A 23,356-nucleotide genomic window follows, 5' to 3' on the forward strand; every position below is an offset into this window, starting at 1 on the left:
TCTAGAGCCATGCTGACATTATTTGTTATATATTCAAAGCTGCTGCATTAAATAATCTTTGCCTGTTGATGGTTTATTTTAATAGTTTGTTTTAATTCATGTAATACTTTGTTTGGAGAAGATAAACTGGTATTTACTGGGATCTTCTGTGGTTTCAAATTTGAATCTATGTCTCAAAGGGTCACAAGCTAGAAGCTTCGTCTCCAGCATAGTGCAGTCGAGGTGGAAGAATTTTTTTTTTTTTTAGCTGAAAAGTTTTATTTCTGACGTGTACTGTAACATATTCATCTATTAAATTGTGTGTATGAGATAACTCAGTAATTAGGATTAGTATCTTTTTTTAATTTTAATTTTAATTTTGCAATACAATTCAGTTCCATGGATTCCCCCGTTCTCCCGCCTCCGGCCCCCCCTCCCCCCAGCCCACCCCCCATTCCCACCTCCCCCAGGGCAAAGCCTGAGGTGGAAGAATTTTTAAAAGGTGGAGGCAGTTGAGAGGCTTTTAGAACATTGGGGATACCACCATCATTAAGGGATAATTCCAGTCTCAGAGTTGAGTTAGACCTCATGAAAGTGGGTTGCTATAAAATGCAGCCAATCCAGGAGTTTGCTTCCTTCTCTACTCAGTCAGATCTCTTTCCCATTTCACTGCCATGGCATAGTATAGCCAGGAGACCATCCCAAGTAAGCTGGGGCCATGCTCTGGAACCTCCAGAACTGTGAGCTAAATAAATCTCCTTCCTTTACAAAACACCCAGGCTTAGTTATTGTATGATGGTCATACAAAGCAGAGGACTACAAGTTCCTACTGAATTGTTGTCAGTGATAACTGTTTTCACTAACATTTTATCACTATAGTCACCAAATCCAACTCACTTGTCAGTAGATTATTCATTGATTAATTTTATCACTGATCTTTCCATGTTTTTACTCACAAATTTTATCAAGAGTTATTGTTATTATTAGCTTCTCAAAAAATGGAATTAGGTCAGGTTGATGCCCATCATTATTTATTGTAAAAACTTTTTCCAAAATTTTGCTCTTATCTTTATTATTTCCTCCCTTCTTCTGTCTCGAGTTTGGTGGATACAAATGTGGGAGATGATGTTTTCTATTGAATTCTAATTCTATACTTTTGCTAGAGAACATAGTTTGATGATCTAAATTCTTTGATATTTGTTGAGATTGCTTTGCGACCTCTTGGGTGATGACATTTTCTTTTTTAAATGTTATACACACTTTTGAAGAGGTCAAAATTGCTGAAGCATTGGGCATGTACTCCAAAGCATTAGATGTAACTTTCTAATTGTGCTCACAGCCTTTACATTGTTATTAATTTATGGAGCTTGGTAGGGTGATTTCTGAGGCAATCATGTGAAATATCCCATGACTGTGGACTAATTATTTCACCTTTTAATTCTTCTTCTTCTTCTTCTTCTTCTTCTTCTTCTTCTTCTTCTTCTTCTTCTTCTTCTTCTTCTTCTTCTTCTTCTTTTTCTTCTTCTTCTTCTTCTTCTTCTTCTTCTTCTTCTTCTTCTCCTCCTCCTCCTCCTCCTCCTCCTCCTCCTCCTCCTCCTCCTCCTCCTCCTTCTTCTTCATCCTCTTCTTCCCCTTCTCCTTCTATTCATCCATTCCAGGACTCTGTTTGGTGCATGCATGTTCAGAAAAGTCACACCTTCCCCTATTATTTACTTGTATTTGTATTTTATGTGTCTCTGTGTGATTTGTGCACATGCATGTGGGTACCTGTGGAAGGTAAAACTGGGCATAAGAAGCCCAGAACTGAAGTTACTAGCTATCCACCACATGGGTGCTAGGATTCAAATCCTTATCCTCAGCAAGAACATGCTTTCTCCAGCCTCATTAACTGCCCTTATATAATTAATTATCAGACTTTTTTTATGTATACCTTACCTGGGTCCCTTGTTGGCTATAGATTTTATTTTTAAAACCCAAATCTGAAACCTGTTCCTTTTAATTGACAAATGTTATTGTGGGTATTTTGTGGTCATTAATGCATTTTGGATTTGCTTCTATTATGTTTCTTTAAGTTTCTCCTTACTATGAATTTTTTTTTTAAATTTTTAAACTGAATTGTTTTCTTTTCTGGTTTTTTTTAGACTGGTGGAGAATATATAAGTAGGATTCATGTTCGGTTATTCATGCTGCTGGCAAAGAGTCCCTTAACTTCAGTGTGTACCTGTCTAAATATTAGTGGTGGGGAGAAATAGCATTTTGTCAATGGAACCTGCATTTTTCTTTGCAATTCTTTTAACCTGCTGCAAAGGAGTAATTGCAAGTCCGTGTACATTTACTTGGTTCTTTTGTTCACTTGTCTAATAGTGACTAAGAGCTTGCTAAGTCCTGGGCACTGGATGATCAATAATGACTGTGATGATCTTGTGTTGGCCCTCATAGGGCTTATGATCTAAGAAAGGAGACATGGGGTCTGCATGTACGTGCATAACGCAGGAGATATTTTGGATGCAGCAAGAGAGTGAACAAAGGAGTGGGCTTGACTCCAACCTGGCGGTCAGACTTCCTGAGATCCATATATTTTAGTTAAAACATATGCAGAGTAGGCAATGAGGTAGAGTCTGATAAAAGCCCCTGATGCTTAGTATTTCTTTACTCCTAAGCAATGTAATAACTTGTATGTTAGTTGGATGTGGAGATTTGTAGAGAGCCGTGCACGGCCGTGCCTCAAAGATGGCGTGGCGTCTGGTTTCTGCCTTCCCGATGGCAGATGCTCCTTATTTGGCTAAGGCTAGGATCTGGCTTGCTTCTGCACACCTGGACCTAATCTGGCTTGCTTGCATATGTCTGACCCTAGCGGCATTGTCCACGTGGCACCACGGGGTTGATTGCCCAGTGGCTATAATGGGCGTGGGCTGGCTTTCCCGTGAGGGTGATTGTGAGAGTGATTGTGAGAGTGACTGTGAGTGAGAATGAGAGAGTGAGTATGAGTGAGAGAGAAGAAGAAAATGACTTTCCCCGGGGTCAGAAGATTGTTCAAGGTTCCTGAATAAACTGCTTGAAGAAGAGCCTGGCATCGCGTCTTCCTTGCTGGTCGAGGCGGACGCGACAGAGATTGTTCAGATGGGTGATCATATAACTAGATTCTTCTTTAGGGGAAGTAAATACAAGTGGTGTGCCTCTCCTGGGAGGCATCTCTAGAGGAAACCTGTGATATATACCTTTTCTCCTTCTGTGTTCTTAGAATGAAGTCATGACATTGCTCAGAATGATAGTCTGAACCTGAGAGTAGCAGCTGTGAATGGTAAACAATATAACTGCAAGAACAGAAGCTGCTGGGAAGCAAGATCTCATGGCAGTCCTGGTGACACACCCAGACTCTTGCATGAGAAATATGTGTGTGCATATACATATATATACACATATATGCACATATATGTGCACATATGCATATATACACATATATGCGTGTATGTACGTATATATACACTTGTGGTAGTTTGAAAGAAAATGGACCCAAAGGGAGTGGCACTATTAGGAGGTGTGGCTTTGTTGGAGTAGGTGTGACCTTGTAGGAGGAATTATGTTGCTGTGGGGGTGGGCTTTGAGGTCTCCTTTGTTCAACCTACACTCAGTGTGGTAGATAATTCACTTCCTGTTGCCTGTGGATCAAGATATAGAACTCTCAGCTACTTCTCCAGTACCATGTCTGCCTGCATGCCACCATGTCCTGCCATGATGGTAATGGACTAAACCTCTAAAACTGTAAGCCACCCCAATTAAATGTTCTCCTTTATAAGAGTTGCTGTGGTCATGGTGTCTCTTCACAGCAATAGAAACCTTAACTAAGACAACCTTCCTGTATTTTAAGCCACTACCAATTTACTCTTTTGTAAAGTTACAGAAAAACATCTTAGAGCATTTCAGGGCCAGGAAACACAATTCCTTTGGACAATGACAAATACATATCACACACACACACACACACACACACACACACACACACACACTACAAATATGCCTATGTGCACATGTGTGTATATTACCTGGAAAGCTTCTTAAAACACAGCTTTCTGGGGTCTCAGCCTTAGAAATTCTGATCTCTAACACCAGGAGCAGAGCCTAAGATCTTGTTTTTCTCTTCTCATATGATGCACAAGGTTCTTGGTTCACAATGTGACTATTCTAGGGGAGTACTATTTCCGAGGCAGAAAAACACCGGGCACATGCAAGGAACAAGGCTAGATTTGGAGAAAGGAAATAGTTTGAGATAAGGTTATCAAGGTAGGCAGGGTGTTGGCTCCCGTAGGGGGTTATAGAGCAGGAAAAGGAATGATTCTCTTCTAAGCGGTAAGGGGGAAGCATCGAGGAACACTGAGCAGGGCAGTGACAAGCTCTGGTTTAAGTTCATAATGTCACTTTCTATACTATACCATGGAGGTCAGACTGCAAAGGCCCGGGACTTTGCCTTTAGTCAGCTTGAGAAAGCCTGGTGGCCTGGGCTGCAATGGTCACAGTAGAAATGGATTCAACATATATTTTGGAAGTCAGAATAACAGGGGCTTTGCTGATGGATTCAATATGTGGACTATAGAGTGAGGAGGAATCAGGGATGATTCCCAGGTTTCTGTCTTGAATGAATGGGTGGAATCATCCCAAGGCAGACTGCGTAGACTCTTGAGCACTAGACCACAGCTAGAATTAGGGATGGTAGTCCACCACTCCCATTTGTGGCAAATGGCACTTTGTGACGATGCCAATGAGTTGGATTACCTCCCCACCTCCACCCTAAGCTATTCAGTGCCGTTTCCCAACCAGCCTTTGGGATAGGTCAGCCCCACCCACTTGCCTTCTCATACTGGAGCCTCAGATGTGGTTTGGAATTATTTTGTCTGTTTTTGAGTGATGATCTCTGGGTGTGGGGTGGGGGGGTGGGGTTCTCTTTCCCTCTCGCTCCCTTCTTTCCCTTTATAGCAGGGTACACTATGACTCTTCAGTCACAGAATACAATGAACTCTCAGAATCTGACCCCTTTGGAAGTATCTGGGTACCTTGGACAATTCGCACAAAATGGCTTGTTTTCTGCATGTTTCCATTCTAATTTGCTTCATTATGGAATGACTCTTACAAGAAGAATGCTTCTCCATTTGGCCTTTGCTCCTGTAATTTTTAATTGCTCCTAGAATGACATCTTTAATTCATAGAAAAGTTCTGTATTACCTGATCCCCACATCTTCCAGCTGGTCTCCTCTTCCTTGTCTTTCCACATTATGTATAGTGAATTTCTCCCCATTTGTACCCTCAGCTTGCTTTCTCTTTTCTTGGGACCCTTGCATAAACTAGTCACTGCTTGTAGAAAGCTTTTCTGCTGGATGACCTTGCCAAGCCCTACTTACTCATGACTGTGGCCAAATGAATGGTAATTCCTCAAGGTTGTCTCTGTGTCTGTCCCTAATACTGTTCTTGTGCCTCCAGATATGAACATACCTCTTGACCATTAGTATTATAAATATGGATTTAATGAACATCTTCACTTATTTTTCCCCATTCAATTATCTATGGCTACTTATTTATCACTTTCCCTCTTTAATGGATTATAAATGCAATGAGGGCAGGGACTATGCCTGCATAGTTCATGTTTGTACACTAGTGGTGCCTACCCTACAGTCAGGCTTGTGGCATATGCTCATTAAATTGTCCTTGAATTCGTGGGGATGGAGTGTACCCCTGTGTGAATGAGCATTCATGACATTAGCTCACCTGAGTAATGCTGGGGGAATGATAAGACCTTCTCCTGGTCCAGGTATAGATATTGGCAATGATTTACTTTTAGCTAAAAATAGTATGTGTAAGAAGTACCAATCGCAGGTTCCCAGTCCTAGATGGGATGACTTAAGTTCATGTCTCCCCTGAGACTGTCCCCCTACAGGGGCCCCCTACTGAGAATTGTCTTTCCACATTATGTATAGTTAACTCACCTCTTCTTTCATGCTATATATAATAAACAGGCTGAGTATCCTTATCTGAGCTATTGGGACATCTCCATCCAAGTATACAATCCACCTGATCCCAGCTTTACATTATTTATGTCTTTTTTAAAAAGATTTATTTATTATGTATATAGTGTTCTGTCTGCATGTACGCACCCCAAAAAGGGCACCAAATCTCGTTATAGGTGGTTGTGAGCCACCATGTAGTAGCTGGGAATTGAACTCAGGACCTCTTGAAGAGCAGCCAGTGCTCTTAACTTCTGAGCTATCTCTCCAGCCCCATGTCTGTCTTTCTTAATCTCCCTTCATTCCTAGCCAGGTTTCTAGGACTAAGCTGAATGGGTCATCACATGAATTCATGGGTTTATTTCAACAGTTGGGTAAATTTATTTTTTAATTGTAAGAAGAAGCACCTTAGGCTTTTAATTGCTTCATATATTTGCAACATTTTATACTCCAATGTATTTGGTGGTGGCAGGATATACCTGCAGGTTCTTCATCTGTGGAGTCAACCCATTGTAGATCAAAAACACTTGGGGATAATGTTATTTTTGTACCAAAGATGAGTAGACTTTGTAAGTCATTATTTTCTATGCAATACAGTATGTTAGTCATTTATACAGCATTAACATGTATTAGGTATCAGGAGTGATCTAGAGATAATTGAAAGCAGACAAAAACCTGTGCATAGGTTCTATGAAAACAGCACTCAGTTTTGGGTCAGGGATTTGGGTATCCTTGGAGGTTGATACTCCACTTCAGATGGATCGGAAGTCCTCAAACCAATGGGTTGATCATACCAGAGGATGGCTATCCAGCTTCCCAAATTTCCACGATACTATTTTAGTCTTTCACATTCAAAAAATTCACACTTAGGTTTGATTTTAAAAAATATCCATTTGCAGGCAAATTACTTATATTTCCGCTTAACCAATTTGGAGAGATGTTTCTGCTGTATGTAGAATATCTTTCTCTCTTTGTTATCTTCTTCCTTCTCTCACCATGAATACCTTTAGACCTTTTTTCCCTCTATAATCAAAACATTGCCAGTTTTCAAATACTGTTCTCTACTTCAAAAGGACAAGAGACACATTCTTTATAAGATATCCACCAATTCTGTGGTTATTTTTCAGCTCTCTAGATTAAAGTTAACTGCCTCTATCTTCAGATTGTAAAATTCTCTAGCTGGGAGGTTTTTCTGCTCTGGGTCCTTTTATGACATTTTGTAAGCATTAACAGCATGCCACAGCATTTTTAGAGTACTGTAACATAGAATTATATATTAGAGAAAAATTAAGGCCAACAAGCCTATAATCAGGCCTTGGGAGAACTGCTGGTTATCTCAAAAGCATTTTGGATTTCCATAAAAATTGGCTTGGCATTTTTATACGGGTTTCCAAATACTTTTTATCTCTTTCCACTTAAAAAGATCTCTCTAGCTCATCTCATCACTCTTAGCTTCCATTTTCCAGCTCAAGTCAGGAATGGTAAAGCCAAAAACAGGCCCTCCTTCCTAAGACCAGCATTTATGAAGTGAAGAGATGTCCCTCTAGTCACCAAATCTTCTGAAATTGTCAATATAATTAAAATGTAAATATCAATGTATTTCTTCTATTCTTAACAAAGAAAGAGCTCAACTATGTTTGCTCATTAAAATGCTTTGGATATTAAATTTACTTTTTTACCTTGCCCAGACAGCCAACAAGAAACAATGTAAGTGAGGAAGTGTTTATCTTGGTCCACAGTGTGAGGGCACAGACCATCACTGGGGAAAGCAGGACTGCAGGAGAGTGAATTGGCCAGTCACCTTGTGTCCATAGCCAGAAAGCAGAAAGAACTCTGTTGGCTCTTCTCTATTTCACTCTGTGTAGGACCCTAGGTTATGGGATAGTGCCCCCCATATCCAGGATGCATCTTCCTCCCTCAATTAAACTCCTCTGGAAATTCTCTCACAGACACAACTGAAGGAATCAAACCCAGCTAGGTTAATAATGAAGATTAAATGGCACAAGTAAGTCACGTTGCATGTCAGCAGAAGAAAGAGGATCTTCTAGCACATAGTGAGAAAGCAGAGTCAAAACTAGGCAACTGGCTCCAGTCTTCCAGTTAGCCTAACCATGAGCCTGAGTTACAAAGCCACATCCGAATGCTTCATCAATTGTGCTCTCACTAAGATGGAAACCACTCAGGCCAGGTGTCAGTCTCCTGCAGCTCGCACTCCAGTCATGCCTAGTCCACTCCCTGCACAGTTACAAGTACTTGAGATAACCAAATTACAAAGAGCATTGGGTGCTTTTGCCCCACGTTTTTGGATGTTTTTGCCCATGGTCACTTGACCTGGTTGTTTTTAGGCCTGATGCAAGAGAAGACAGAATAATCAGCACATATTAATGCCATCCAAGTGCCTCATGGCCAAGAACAAAAAGAATACAGGAAAAAACCCAATTGCTTACACTTTCCTTGGAGGGTGCACCACCAATGACCTATACATCCCTTTAGGCTCCGCCTCTTAAAGTTTCCACCACCTTCCAGAGTGCCACACTGAGGACCTCATGTTAACACATGCATCTTTGGGGCATACTATGGATCCAAACCACCATAAGTAGAGGGTGGGGAGCTAACCATTGACAATATGACTTGAAAGAGCTGGATACCAGGAAAAGCACCAAATAGAACAAAGTGAAGGAGATTCTGGCACAGAAAAGTGTTTCGTTATACTGCTGTTTCAAAGCTCTTGGAGGGGCTGGAGTGATAGTTTAGGAGTGCTTGCTGCTCTTCCAGAAGACCCAAGTTCAGCCCCCAGAACCTACATTGGGTAGCACAATCACCTGTAACTCCAATTCCAGGGGACCCAGCAACTTTTTCTGGTCTCAACTCATACTCACATGCATGTGGTGTATTCACAGAGAGATAGGTACATAGATGAATATAAGTAAATAAAAGTTATCATATTTTTATTGTAAAAAAAAAAAACACACACCAAAGTGAGGACAGTGACATAAAACAGGTGTGAAACTTAACAGTGTCAAATTGTGGTTAATCACATACTCTCTGGATCATTCCCAACTGATCAAACTGACCACAAATTCCTAAACGTTTAATTAAGTACTGCCAAAAGATAAACAGCCAGGTTTTTTCCCTCCGTTATACAAGCTCACATTACTAAAATCCCAGCTGAAGACAAGGTAAGATTTCGTGATAATACTTTGAGTGGTAGGTCTGAGGAGAAGTTTCTCATGAGAGGTACAGTCTGGTGAGACCTGAGTGAGAACAATCAACCAAACAAAAAGAAGCCAGACATTGGACTAGTATACACTGTGTGTGTGTGTGTGTGTGTGTGTGTGTGTGTGTGTGTGTGTGTGTGCGCGTGTGCCTGCATTCATGCACTTAAATACATTTATAAGTTTAGTAGAAATCAGGTGTGTTTGGTGTACATCTTTAATCCTAGTACTTGGGACACTGAGGCGAGAAGATCCTGAGTTCCTGGCCCTTCAAGCCTCCAAAACAAGTGTCTGTCTTAAAAAACAAGGGGCTTCTTTGGGTTATTTCCTATAAAATAGTAAGCTTGCAGAAGATATTTCTAAGAAATAGAAAACTCTGCCGGGCGGTGGTGGCGCACGCCTTTAATCCCAGCACTCGGGAGGCAGAGCCAGGTGGATTTCTGTGAGTTCGAGGCCAGCCTGGGCTACCAAGTGAGTTCCAGGAAAGGCGCAAAACTACACAGAGAAACCCTGTCTCAAAAAAACCAAAAAAAAAAAAAAAAAAAAAAAAAAAAAGAAACAGAAAACTCTGTGCTTTGGGCCAAAGAAATGCTGGGTTTTTTCTTCCTTAGTTGACAGAGAGCTCTAGGTGAATCTGTGGAGTGAACTTGATCCTGTTGTACATTATAAACACAGCCACCAACAAAAGGCTTAACCTATACTAGGACTTGGTCAACTTTGGGTCCCAATCAATTTCTTCGTAGAGTTGCTACATTCACTCAGGCTTTGCTGAGGCTCAGCCTGGCTACCCCATCTCATGGCTGGCCAGACTCCTAGAAGTTTTTTTATTCCTCTTTTGAAAGATCCTCTTAAGGAAAGTGATTTTCAACCAAGAGACCAAAAATACTTTCAAAACCATTGAATGAGCTCACAGCACTCTGCTGAATACCTCTGTGCTGGCTTGTTCCTGGGTACAGCTCCAGCAGACAGACAGAGGAGTAGCATGAATGCCTCTTTGCTTCAGCTTACAGCTTAATGTCCATCCACAGGCAGCCCTGTGCCAATCCCTCCCTTGCCCACCCACATTTGAAATTCAAATCCTTCAAATAAGCCTCCATGTCACCTTTGTCCAAACGCCTCAAAAGCCCCAGCCCATGTCTGTCTGCTTGAAGTTATAAAGGCCCATATGACTGCGTAGGAAGATAAACTGTGCTGAAATAAAACCCAGGGTGGTAGTTAAATAAATTCAGAGAAACCAAGCCATTTGCTGCTAAGCTGAGATTCTGTCCTCAACTCACCTCCCAGGAAGACACGGGAGAAGAAGCCACATGCTAGGAGCCAACACTCTTGAACTGTCAATTCAATTTCTAGGATGCATTTGGTTATTTGTACTTAAAACTAACATAACTTCAGTAATTTGCAGCTTTTCATCTACCTAATGTTCTAGGAATCTGGAAAAGTGCATTGAAAGCTGAAGTTTTGTGTGTACACACTAGAGATGGATGTTGGGTAACTTCCTTGATGACTTTCTACTTTGTTTTCTTTTACTTTATATTTGAGGTAATATCTCTCACTGAATCTAGAGCTCATTAGTTTGGCCAGACTGACTGGCCAGCAGGTCTTTGGTACCATCTTATCTTTTGCCTTCCCAGTGCTGGAAGTACAGACATGTGTCACAATGTCTGGCTTTTATTTCTGTGTGTGTGTGTGTGTGTGTGTGTGTGTGTGTGTGTGTGTGTGTTCTGGAAGTCACAGTCAGGCCTTCACACTCTAGCAGCAAGCACTTCACTGGCTGAACCATTGCTCCAGTTCAAGTGTAGGATGTTTTAATTAAGTTGAGAGAAGCGTCGGTTCATTTGCCCGTCCAGCAACTTATTTGTTAGACGGTCTGGACGAACTCCCTAAGTGGGAGTTTCGACCTCTGGAAATGGGAACCTGTTGCTGTGGACCACAGGGTGCTTATGAGGCAGATGCTGAGTGTTTAAAAGATCCTGTGTAATGGAAGCTTTAAAAGGCGGAAATACTCCAAGGAGCCATGTGACCATACTTGATAACTGAGGAGGAGCTTGCTTGAAGTTAGTGGCCTAAATGGACTCAGGAAGATGTTCTCCTCGGTGCCAAAAACTCATGCGGTGCGAGTTGGAAACAAGTGATGCCAGACAAGAAACAGAAACGAAGCAATTAAGCAACAACAGAACAAACCATGTGTCCTTGAGCAAGGTTAAGTTCCGTAAGATGATTTTTTTTCCTTCATTAATAAAATGGGGGCAGCAATCAGACCTACCTCAGAGAAATCTTGTGAAGACTTGGAGATCTGATGGGTACAGCATTTGGCCCAGTGTCTGGCACACAGAAAGCTCCATAAATTTTATTTGCTTTTCAAAAGACAATTTAAATTCACTTCCTCAATAAAGATAGTAAAATCCTAATATAGTTTCCTCGCTATCAGCTTTCAGAAGAGTGGGTTCCCCCTCTCCATTATCGGAAGCAATAATGTTTCTGAATGGGAGTAACTGCCAGGTTAGCCCCATACTCTTTGGGTAGGCATTAGCAGGGAGGTGAGGCAGTAGTCAGGAGACCTATGCAGATATTATTTACTGAGCATCAAAGGGAAGCAATGAAGATGTGATTGAGAAAGATGCTATGTGATGAGGTAACAACTCAGAAAAGGCAAGAAAGACAAAGACTGAGAACATAGGATGTGGTAACATATGTCCGCCTGCAACCTGTCCATCTCCTATTGACATACCAAGGTGGAAAGGAAGAGTCTGGCCATGGTGGGCTTTCCCACTGTGCAAGTGCTGTGACGTCATTGCCATGAACTCACACCTGGCACAACCTATGTATCCTCTCTAGGGATGGAAAACTTGGTTTCAGAAGGGAGACGTGTGGCTTTTTCAGGAGTGGGAGCTAAGAAAGAGGGAGGCTGAATACAGCTAGCAATCTGAAGATGGAAATAGATAATCTCACCGTTCACTCAGTAAAGAGACATGCATTGAGATTTGAGGCTAGAAGGGGACCAGTGGACGTTGGAGAACAAAGAGAAAACAGAACAGTGTAAAAATAGCTGTGTTGGCTTTCCACTACTCTCACAAAGTACCCAAGATAATCAACTTATAAAGCGTTTCCACTGGCTCATCTTTTGGAGGTTTCATTTAATAGATGGTTGGACTTGCTGCCTAGGCTGAGGCAGGGGGCAATGCATCAGAGTAGGACCATGAGCAAAAGATTTTGTCTCATGGCAGTGAAATGAAAGAGGAAAAAGACCAGGGTCCCACAGTCCTCTTTAACAACACATTCCAGTGACTTAAAACCTCCCTGTAGGTCCCATCACTTCTCTGTAGTGGTACAAGCTGAGGCATTGGGAGATACCTAGGACTCAACCTACAGCAATAATAACTTAATAAAACAATTAGGATGCACTAGACATTCTCTGAGGTGTTTTGTATCTTTTCTCAGTTCATAGTTAACTATAACATCATAAAGTTAAGTATAACATTAATTCTATTTTGTGGAGGAGAAAACTGAGTTTAAGTGGCCCAGGGTTACTTAGGAGAAAAATTTTGAAGGCAGGTAGTATGACTCAGAGGCCAAAGAACTATCAGCCGAGCACTTTGAATGTATTAAGGAAACAAGAAGTGGGTGAAACCCAGCCAATCAGAAAATTCCATGGATTTTATATTCAAGTTCATGGTATAGCAGTTATCTACTCATTCTCAAAACATTGTATTCAAAACTGATGAAAGTCAGAACTACATCTTCAACATGAATTTGGCACAAAATGTTTCAATAATGTACTTGATTATTAAAAAAAAAAAAGAATTCTGCTGTGTCTATCAGGGACTGACTGCAAGTGCTACCGTGAAAAGCTGTCTTCAAGTGATGCTATTGTCCTCAGAGTGATGGTTGCCGACACACGGAAAGAATAGCACAGGCTGTGTGTGCATAGTGTACGTCTGTGTCAATCTATGTATATGTGCATCTACGTATGCCTTTATGTATGTATATAAGTGTGCGTTTGTATGTATATGCTGTGTGTTTGTATGTTTGTGTGTGTATTTAGGTATATACAGTTGTGTGTTTGTCTGTGTGTGTATAAACATGCTTGCGATGTGTTATTCAGTCTTCACAGTAGGTACAGAAAGCAGTTAAGCAATGGCTCAGGTTGGTTTTGCTGTCATAACACACTCCTTTGATTCTTTCTTACTTGCATTTGTTTTCAAGTTCCATTCTAATCAACCAGTTAGCAAAATTTTGTAGTAAAGTTTATTTATTCCCCATAAAATAGGGGCACTTTGTAATCAGGTATGATTTTTAATACATAAATGTATTGGATATCAGAAGAAAGTCAGTTCTGGAGTAGTTTTGCTTTCACTCATTTCTCTTTTAAATAAGATTATTTCCTGATACATGATGGTTTTCAAAAACATCCCCTTTTCCACTTAACAGTGCAGAATGCTGATACAGTTGAATGTTCATTCACTATGCAATACATGCCTTTTAGAGTCATGTTTCTTTTAAATCAGTGTCAAGTATAATGGCTGACATATAGAAAAAGACAGAAGACCTCATTTCTGATAAGCTGACACACAATAGATGCAGCCATTCTACCTAGAACTGAACAAAACTTCTGTATTTGTTTTCTCAGAATGCTAGCAAAAGCTCTGGGGCCAGCACTTAGATGAACAAGGCATTTTGTTCCTTAGCTCCCTTTGTAAATACTTTAACTCTTAGAAATAACACTGGCTGGCCAATGAAAACACTTCGATAAAGCCTAAGAATGTAAGATAAAAAACAGCTGGGCAGGTTTATATATATATACATGGAATAATACACACACACACACACACACACACACACACACACACACACACACATATATGGAAACAACTTTGAACTACATAGACAATGTCCTTTAAATCCAAACAGATGTGGTTTAATCTTGGTTTTGATCCTCTCGTAGACTTTCTCAGAATGCCTGCATATGCAGAGAGCTGATGACTTTCAGATGTTTGGACATAATTTGTCTCTGTTAGAATCACCTTGGTGCATAGATCATGTACACCAAACACTCCGAGTCTTTGAACATGGACAGCAGGGTACCAGGGAGAATTTACGAGGCTCTTTTGGTTTGGGCCAATAATTCTGAAGGGGGGATGGCAATGGTGTCCATACAATGTCATTTTGGAAAAAGGGAAGTCAAATATGTTCTCCATGACTTCAGTAAATCATGGTGATAGTTTCAGTTCCTTGCACCCAGAAATGCTTTCAAGATGAGTTTTAACACGTGACTGCTCTAAAAATAAGACAGCAGGGGATTTGTGCACCTTGCCAGGTCCCTGATGTTTATGAGCCACTTGTCATGTGATATCCTCTTGCACCAGAGAGGAGTTCCCTCCTCCCAGTGTCAGCAGGAGAACCCAGTAGATGGTTTAAAACATGGCCTGTCATCATTCAGACTGTGAAAGCCACTATGAACGTCTACTTAAAAGCCACTTTCAAGTCCAAAGGGTAGGAAGGCTGTTCCATTTGTTAACTAGGAAAGAGACTGAAGAGTCACACAGGGAGACATTTGATAACACTTTCTCTTCTCTTCTCCCCACTGCTTGGATGAACAGAGTGGTGAACAGAAGGGAATGGTCAACACAAGCTTGTGGCAGATCTTAAGATCTTACACAGGAATCCAAAGGGATGGGAACAAGAACAGGGCAGAGGGCGCTGAGTAATTAGCACTTGGATCATCAAATGACCTTGGGGAGGTCCACGTTCCAACTTAGCTTTTCCTTCTTAGTTTCCCTAATTTTCTCCATGGTCACAGCCCTTGATAATATCGAAAAGACCCCATTTTCAGTGGGAGGAAATGAAGTGCATGTATATTTTAGCAAAAAAAAATATGAAAACACAAAGTAGGGGAGACAAGGAAAGAACGGATAGAAGGACAAAGGGGGTGAGGTTGACTGAAGGTGGTGATTGTAGATTGGTGAGTCACTGGGAAGTTGGCCCAGTGTCCACAGTCAAACACAAAGGAAGGATCCAATTTCTATGTGGTCAAACATCTTCTAGAACTTTGTTGGCTCTCTAGCAACAGGCTTTTGTTCCCTGTAATGTCTCACTCCATCAAAACCTTCCTTGGGGCAGAAGTGTAATGTGAGGTCATTTCTAGTCACAATCCGATCTACCACAACAATCTGGCATTATATGCACAGGCTTATTATTTAAGAAATGCAGTTCTGTTTATAGTGCTGGAGCCTCTAAGTTTACCTCCTCATCCTCTTGTACTGTCTGTCTACATATGGTTCCCAATCTTTGTGTGAGGAAGTGATCCCTGTTCAGTCAGCACCACTCCAAAGTATCATGCCCAATTCCAGTCCTTTATGCTGTCATGACACTGTTCCAGCATCTTTATCAGTGATGTGTCCAAATAGAGTTACAGTGGCTGCCGAATAAGGGGAAAGGTGGGCACTAGGGTGCTTGCAGTAGCTGAGTCAGAATTTCTGAGACTGCATCGAACTCCAACCAGTTCCCAGGGAAACAATGAAGGGACACAAGCGACTGAGGTGCAGTAGGGCAAAGAAGCATTGGGCCTTCTTCAAGGGATGCTCGAGTGATGTTGAGAGGTAGAGGAACCAAGAGGCCCTGTTTCCTTTTCACAAATGGGAGAGGGAGAAGTTAGAATTGGAGGTATGTAAAGCCTGAAAAGGCAGCTAAGTGGGGTGAGAGACAAGTCCCCAAGTCAGGAAACCATAGAATCAGGGTCCAGTTGTGGAGCTTTTAGCCCCTGGGACTGAGTACAAGATAGATTAACACTTCCCTTGTATACATTAGCTAAAGTGGAAAAGTTGGATGTCTTCTAAAGATCTTTTAAACTGGAAAATGGTTTGAGGATAAATGTTTTTCCCATAATTCTATTAACACAGAGATTTCAACTCTATGCTTGGAAGAAAAGAAAAAGGACATGAGGAGTGGAAAGGAAAAGACACAAACATACTGAGACAGGATAAACACATACATCAAGTAATAACGATAATTATGATTCATTTTCTAGCCTGGGAGCATATGAAGAGTGACCATAACATGTATCCATTCCCACATTTGGTCTTAGACCCTACAGTAAGAGAAGCTCACTGATCAGAAAGACAAGCATGCGTACAAACAACAAAGGTGCATATTATACTAACTTAAATTATTGTTATTGCTTTGGTACCCAGGTGTTTCTAACAAAGTCAGACACCCCATCTCAACCAAAGAATTGCCAATTTATAGTGATACTGCAAGAAAACCTGTCTGGCTTGGGCTGAGAAGAAAATGTCCATATTGGTCTTCAAGGTAATTCATTCCTAAAGAACCTTCAAGTGTGTCTTGGTTTTCTGATGTGCTACAGGGTGGGTAATTTACAAAGAAAAGGGTTGGTTATTTCATGCTTCCAGGAGTTTGAGGATACTGAGGGCATGGTGCTCGCCTCTGGTGAGGGTCATCCTGGTGCTAATCTTGGCAGAAGCCACAGTCAAGAGAGACATATATACATAGAGACAGAGACAGAGAGATAAAGAAAGAGACAGACCCATTCATTGATAACTTATCAATCCATTGACCATGAATGGCTGATGGCTCTGCCTAAAACCACTTCCAAAAGACCCCACCCTTCAACTTTGCTGCACTGGGAAACAAATTTCCACCCCTTAGAATCTGGGGGCACATTCAGTCCCCAGCTTGCATTCAAAATATGTGTGATTTCCTACCCTATGTGACTTAAGGAGTGTCACACCTCTTACACATGCCTTTTCGTGTGTGTGTGTGTGTGTGTGTGTGTGTGTGTGTGTGTGTGTGTGTGTAGGGGGGCAGTCTCTGTTGTAATACAGGGGCATTCATGAAGAACTATGAAGAAGCTGGTGAGCTCATTATGCTAAGTCAGCTTCTGAGGCTCTCTCTGTGTGGACACAGATGGTGATGACAGTTACACAAATAAACTAGTTTGTGCTGGAGGCCCTCTAGGAGCCAGGTACTATGGGAAACATCTCAGCTGTATTCTTTTCCTTTTCACAGCAATCTCATAATTCTTTCAACAGTTCATTTATTTTACTGCCCACCTACTACATGCCAGAAATTCTCCTGGGCTCCAGGGAGATACCACCAAACAAAATAAAAAGGTTCTGCTCTCACAAGGCTGAGTTTTCATGAGGGAGAGAGATGACAGACAGGTACACATGATGTCAGCTGATGATAAGCCCTGGGGATAAAAATAAAGCATGATGAGGGAATAGAGACTGCCAGAGGGAAAGGCAGGGGCTATTTAAACAGAGTGGCCAGGAAAGTCTCTCTAGTGAGGCCAAAGAAGCCAGGGGTTGAGTCTTTTGCCCAGGGACAGTACCTTTTATGCTAGGGAAACCGACCTTTCCAAATTCTCCTGTTTAATAAGAGATGATGGTTCTACTACATCCCAACATACCATCTGCATCACAGTATAAAAGGATGTGACTAAAGGAGGTCATGCAAATCTTTAATACAAGCATTGAATGTCTCTTGCTTTGCCTAGATGGTACCTCGCTGACTCAGTTCCTCTTCCTGTACTGGATCAATGGAGGGATGGCTACACTGGGAGGTTGTAATGCAAAAAGCTGTAATTTGTCTTCTGTTTTTGTTCCCTTCCTTTATCTTGCCCTTGAGACTCAAGCCATGAGAAAAGATACAATGGAGCACCGTTTTCATGCAGCATTCCTGGGAGAATCCCTTGCGGCTCTAAGGTTTGTAATGGGTGACAAAGACGCCAATGGTCAGAGCTCTGGGATGTGCATGTTGGCTTTCATCAGGGCAGCAGTGATGGTGCTTGTATGATAGGGCTTAGAAAGTGAGTTTCTTAATGGATTAAGACCGTGCTTCCTTGAGAATAGTAAATGCAGATATTCTAGGACTGGGTGTAGGTCAGTGAGAGAGCACTTCACCAGCATGTGCTAAGCCCTGGGCTCCAGTCCCAGTAATAAAAAAATAAGATCTACATCACCTAAAGAAAGCAAAACTACAAGTCTAAGTGGTATATAAGAATATGACACTGGGGCTAGACCCATGGTTTGGCAGTTAAGAGCATTTGCTGCTTTTGTGGAGGACCAGAACTCAGTTCTAAGATCCCAAATCAAGTTACTCACAACTGCCTGTAACTCCAGGAGATCTTGTACCTTCTTCTGGCTTCTACAGATAAACACACACACACACACACACACACACACACACACACACACACACAGAGGTACCCACATATGCATAAATAAAAATAAGATAAACCTTAAAAAATTCTGACCTCAAATTTAAGGTTCCTCAAAAAGTTCATCCTGGAGATAAACCACTTCAAGTTTGGAAAAATAAATGGTATGTAGAAGTGTTCTTCTGCTAAGCAAAAATGCTCACGGATCCAAGAACTGTTTGGCAGCTCTTATCAAAGATTTGGAGAGATCTTCTTTCCCCTGGAACTCAGCTGTCATCCCAGGTGTAGACCTATGGTTTATGTAGTTCTTCAGTGTCTTCCAGTAATTTCTCTGACTGGAGAACCACTCTGTACTAGGGACCCCACAGCCACTGTACTTGGTCGAGAGTCAGGTAGGCTACCTGTGCTCTCCTTCCCCATCCTGGTCTCTCTAGGGTACTCCTGGACCCAACTGTTGGGTGATGTCACATGGGGAGACTACTAGCTGACTGTATATCTCTCTCTTTTCCTGATGTACGCAATTTATGTGGAAGGTTCTATTCTCACATGAAGCTTAGTTCTTGCCCTTTTTTTGGGAAAGGTTACTACTTTGAAACAAAATGAAAACTGGAAGAGGAAGAATCTCTTCCACTTAAACATTTCAGAAAATGTCTGTTTCTATACTAATTAAATTAAAAGTCTTATTCATCAAGTGCATAATTAGAGGAAAGAATAAGAAGATTAAAAGCCAGATTTGAGGTCTAATCTACAGTTCACAGGAAGACCATTTCCTCAAGATTCACTGTTGCTCTCTGGCTAAAAGAAGGAATAGTCAGTGTTTATACATAGATGGCTCTGTGGTTGGGGAGTAGGTATGAGCATGCAATATGCACAGGAACTTATTTACAGACAAGAAGGACCTTTCTGTCTTCTAGTCCATTTTAGCAGGCAATACTCTCTCTCTCTCTCTCACACACACACACACACACACACACACACACACACACACACACACACATACACACACACAAAAGTCCTGTGTACTTTTCCTTTTTCTTTCAGAAATGGCACTCATGGCTTTTTTTGCACTTACATGGGCAGCCAATCAGGGACATGAGTTTCTCACCAGGTGAGTTAGGTCATGTGACAAAGCTATCTTCTGTGGAGTAAGAGAAATAGCAGAGACCCACTGCCATCTCCTTAAATGAAAATTCTTTCCTCTGCACCCATTATCTGGGATCTAGGTGCATCCCATGAGCTCCCTGTTCATCATAGACAGGAGCACAAAATGACTTGAAATTTTATCTGTTTAAAATAAAACTAAGGAAGGCTGGAGAGAAGGCCTAGAGGTTAGGAGCAGTGGCTGGCTCTTCCAGAGGACCTGGGTTTAATTACCAGCACCTACATGGCAGCTCACAATTGTCTATAGCTCCATTCTAGGGGATCTGGCTCCCTCACACAGACATACCTGCAGGCAAAACACCAATGCACATAAAAATAATAAATAAATTATTAAAAAAATAAAACAGATGTATATGTTTAAAAAGTTATGTCCATGGATTTTAACTAATAGGCTAATTAATAAACTTTTTGAAGAAAAAAATACCATTCATGGTATGGTGGTGACTTTTATGTTTTAAGTTATCCGGAACACAGGAGGACTGACTATCTGGTAAAAGTCTTTGTGTGCTCATGAGAGTCCTTCTTGAAGAGATTTGTATTTCACCCCATGACGCTGGGTAAAGCACATGACGTGACCCTCCCCATTGTTGGTGGCCATCAGCCAATCCTAGGCACCCAAATACAAAGCTATGTGTTTTCATCTTTTTGAATCACTGTGAAGTCCTACATCTAAGCCCTGGACATTTAATCTCATAATTTTGTTGGTAAAATAAGCCAGTTTCACAACAAATGCATAAAGAGAGCAAGTCAACTTAAGCCCCAAAGCATCCAAGGATCTTCAATAGACAAGGGCCCTTTGGTCAACCTTTTACTTTCCACAAGCTAGTAGTTTTATAGAGCTTGTTTCCTCTTCCTCCATTGGAATCTTTTAGATTTTATTTGTTCCAAGCAAAAGAACTCTTATGAACAAGAAAAATCTATAATGTATTAGGATATTATCAACAACTGGGCATTTGGAAAAATAGGAACTAAAGATACGTCTGAAATCTTGATATTGATTAGCATCTCCCTTGTATCTGTAACATCCTAGCTGGACTTGCATCCCAACAACTGATGCCTGAAAAGTGACTCCAGACAAGATACTGGTTAACCACGCCCTGGTGTACAAGTTGAAATGCTGTAATTAGGGGGAAAAAAGGAGGTAACTCTATTTGCTGCTTGGAAGTGGACACTGTGGCTGACAGCCACACAGCATTGGCAGGGAAGTTCCATGAACAATAGCCATGGCTCTATTTTAGAAAGAATGGGGAGTGATCTTGGATAGACCAAGACAATAGATGCTCACTACTGCATTGGTTTCCATAGGGTAGATCGGGACAATAGATATTCACCACTACAATGGTTTCTGCAGGGGAATTCCCTCCAGCTCTTCCTGGGAAAATGTATTTTTTGAATCTCAGTCTGTGAAAAACGAACTTCAGTGTTACTTGGATTCTAACGGCTCCTTCGGGGGAGGGGGTGAGAAGGTGTGGTGGGTGTCAATGACTTAGACACCGGGAGTCCATTGAAAGCAAATAACAAACTCCCTTATTCAATAACAGGGAAGACCTTATATAACCCTCCTCCCAGAGCCCAGTCTGTGTGGCTGTCCCTCATTGGCTGGGCACAATCAGGAACTCTGACATCACATCAACTGTTGCTAGGTCCTCAGGCAGACTCAGCCTGATCAGGAACTCTGACATTGACTAAGAACTCTGACAGCTCCTGTTGCTAGGCCCTCAGGCAGACTCCAGGTTGGCTTTTAAGGAGTACATTATGTGTATGCCTTGGCTACTGGTCTGAGCCAATTTCCTCAACCCTATGGGCCTGTCCTACTACATAGACAATAGATGCTCACTACTACATTGGTTTCTATAGGGTAGATTGTGACAATAGATATTCACCACTGCAATAGTTTCTGCAGGGGAATTCCCTCCAGCTCTTCTTGGGAAAATGTATTTTCTAAATCTCAGTCTGAGAAAACCGAACTTCAGAAATTAGAAAAGTGGGAGAAAGCACCACACCTCCCCAAATGAGACTGAGATGGGCATTCACCATAGAGATGTACTCTGCTATGGAATGATCCTTTTGTACACTGTGAAGATGTGTTGCTCTCCTTGTTAATAAAAAGGTGACTGACCAATGGCTAGGCAAGATTTTTGGGGCAGAGAGTATGCTAGGGAAAAGAAGGGCAGAGTCAGAGGAGACACCATGAGACATAGAGTTAGCAGGATGGAAAGTACATACATGAGGTAAATGAGCCTTGGGGAGCACACAGATTAATTTAAAAAAAATAGGTTAATTTAAGTTATAAGAGCTAACTAAAGACAAGCCTAAGCTATGGGCTGAGCATTTTTAATTTATTGTCTCTGTGGTTATTTGGGAGCAGGCCAGTGGGCCAGAAAACTCTGTCTACATTGTTCCTCAGGGCAATCCAGTGCTTCATGAAGAAGGCATCAGGAAGAGCAGACGGGAAGGACGTAAGGCCAAAGGGTACCTTCCCAGGTACTGAACAGCAGTGTGGAAGAGAGATGTGGGGCTCACAGTCTCATCTGTCTTGATTGCAGCAGTGGCCCTGACAAAAATACATGTTCAGGCCCAGTTCATAAATGTTTGCTATTCACTATGACCTGAGTTGGGGGGGGGGGGGAAGGGCACATCCAAATCAAAACTGGTCACATATTTGTAATAGTCGTGCTTGGGGCTATGATTTGTGCAGAGACAGGTAGATCTCTGGAGCTCATTGGCTAGCCAGGCTAGCTTAATGGGTGAGTTCCAGGTTCAGTGAAATACATTGCCTCAGAAAATAAGATGGAGAGTGACTCAGGAAGACCAGCCTCCACATGCAGGTGCACATGTATGTATTCCCTCCATAAAATCACATACACACACACATGCATGCACTACATACATGTTCCTGGACCAATGTGCTGTCATCAGTGACTTCTTACAAATAAAGCAAGTGTCATGGCTTTTCACAAAGCATCCCCTCTTTAAGCCTATGAATGGTGTTCTAAGTAGTAAGTTTTCAAAGGCAAAACATGTTCTTCAATTGGAAACTTCTTACACGTAGTTCTCTGTGGGGCTCTTTAGTCCTCCTAGAAGATTAGAATGCTACATTATTGAAAAACCGCCTAATAATGTCTGCACATATTTCCCATGGTTTATAAATTCAGTCAAGGCTACCCTACAGCTCTTTGTAAATATTACTAGCCTTGTATAGCTTATTAAATAATTTTACTATCTTTCTACAAAGAAATCAAGTGGAAGAATGTGGGAAGTACTTTAATAACAATTTATGATTTGGGGTTTTGCCATGAATTTTGATCTTTTATTCCAAGTCCCTAACATTAATAATTGTCTGGCGTTTGAAGGCTAGTTTCGCCAGTGACGGGAAAGAGTTATTGTTAGAGAGCCAAGGAAGAAAACAAAGAGGAGAGCAGGGCAAATGTTCCTGAGAGAGAGAGAGAGAGAGAGAGAGAGAGAGAGAGAGAGAGAGAGAGAGAGAGAGAGAGAGAGAGCGCTGCAAAGCACCTTCCAGTCTTCAACTGCCAGTAGAGGAGAATCTCAACTTGGAAACCCCTGGAGAAGAGCTGCCCAGACTCTTCAGCAGGGAGGAGTGAGGGAGAGACAGAGACCAGGTATGTGTGGTGGGGAGATGGTGGGCAGGCAGGAAGGAAGCAGAAACAAACTCTCTCCAGAGGGTCGAGGAAACTTAGACATTTTTCTCTTTGGAGTGCTGAAAGTAAATAATTGTCCCACTAATGCCATTTGGGGAGGTCAATCTTGGATCCTTGTTAACTAGAGAAGGAGAAGTTTCCATGAGGGGAGCATATACTGGCTCAAGGTACCTC

Source organism: Peromyscus eremicus, chromosome 3 (assembly GCF_949786415.1).
Source record: "Peromyscus eremicus chromosome 3, PerEre_H2_v1, whole genome shotgun sequence".
NCBI lineage: Eukaryota > Metazoa > Chordata > Mammalia > Rodentia > Cricetidae > Peromyscus > Peromyscus eremicus.